The sequence below is a fragment of the Crocodylus porosus genome, unplaced genomic scaffold (genome assembly GCF_001723895.1).
Source record: "Crocodylus porosus isolate Cpor-Errol unplaced genomic scaffold, CroPor_comp1, whole genome shotgun sequence".
Lineage (NCBI taxonomy): Eukaryota > Metazoa > Chordata > Crocodylia > Crocodylidae > Crocodylus > Crocodylus porosus.
In genome coordinates this window covers 68,046,813-68,048,110 of record NW_017728918.1, presented here as the reverse complement: position 1 = coordinate 68,048,110, position 1,298 = coordinate 68,046,813, and positions in this window count along the sequence as shown.

Below are 1,298 nucleotides of genomic sequence, written 5' to 3'. Positions count from 1 at the left end.
GCAGGCTAAAGTTTTAGACTGTGCCAGGGCTGTTGCCTCAGCAGCAAACAGAGATCCTTGGCCTTCTAATGAACCTAATTGGGATTACAACACCCCCGGGGAAAGGGCATCCCTGAGGGAAGCCCGGAATGATTTACTAGCAGGCTTTGATGAAGCGAGGAAAAAGCCTGTAAATTGGGGGAAATTCCATGCATGCAAACAGGGACCCGAGGAGCATCCGGATGCCTTCTTTACCCATTTGTGTGAGGCAGCCAAGATGTACGTTCGTCTTGATGTAGGTAAACCAGAGCATGTGCCTTCACTGGTATCAGCCTTTGTAAACCAGAGTGCTCCCGATATTAAGGAGCATTTCTGCAGGTATACTCCAGGGTGGGAAGGAAAGAGTATGTTAGAGATAAGAAACATAGCAAGCTATGTGTTTGATGGGAGAAAGGAGAGGGAAAGAAAGAAGGAGAGAGGGGAAGATTTTAAGCTAGTAGCTGCAATGGTTGAGGGAACGATGCATAGAATGTCAGGAAGAGGATGGAACAGGGGAAGGGGCCAGGGAGGGTTTCAGTGAAGGGGATTAGGTCAGAGAAACCAGGGCGAGGGGTGGTCCACAGTTCAAAGGGCCAGTGAAGTATGTTACCACTGTAAACAACCTGGACACTTTAAACGAGAGTGTCCCCAGAGGAAGGGGATGAACATTGGAGCCATCTCAGAACGGGGGCCCCCTCCGGACCAGTGATACCAGGAGCTGGTGTCAAAAACTACTCGCAGGAAAGAAGGACTCAATGACCCGATTGACCACCCTCACCCAGTCTGCCCTGCAGTAACTATAAATTGCAATAAGAGCGACCCTGTTGCCTCAATTCAGGTAGGAGAGCAATGATATGATTGTTTAATTGACGCCGGCGCTACTATGTCTATGTTATCTACAACTCCTGAGCATGCAGGTCTAATTGAGGAAGGAACTGAGAATGTGATGGGAGTGGCGAGGGAATTGTTCAAAACTAGCAGAAGTGCCCTTACTCGAGTCCAAGTGGGACCCTTGTTGTGTGAACACTCCTTTTTGTTGCCTGCCCGTGCTCCTATGAATTTATTAGGATGGGACTTACTGTGTAAGCTGAGGGCCACTCTACGCTGTAGTCCGGAGGGAATAACTTTAGAATTACCAATTGACAAAACTGCCTTATTTCGCTGGGGCATTGGCCTTGGGGGGTGGGGGAAGGGAAATTTACCGGTGGAACTACAACAATTGCCAGCCACATTGTGGGGCTGGGAGTCCACCGATGTAGGACTGCTGAAGTCTGCCACTC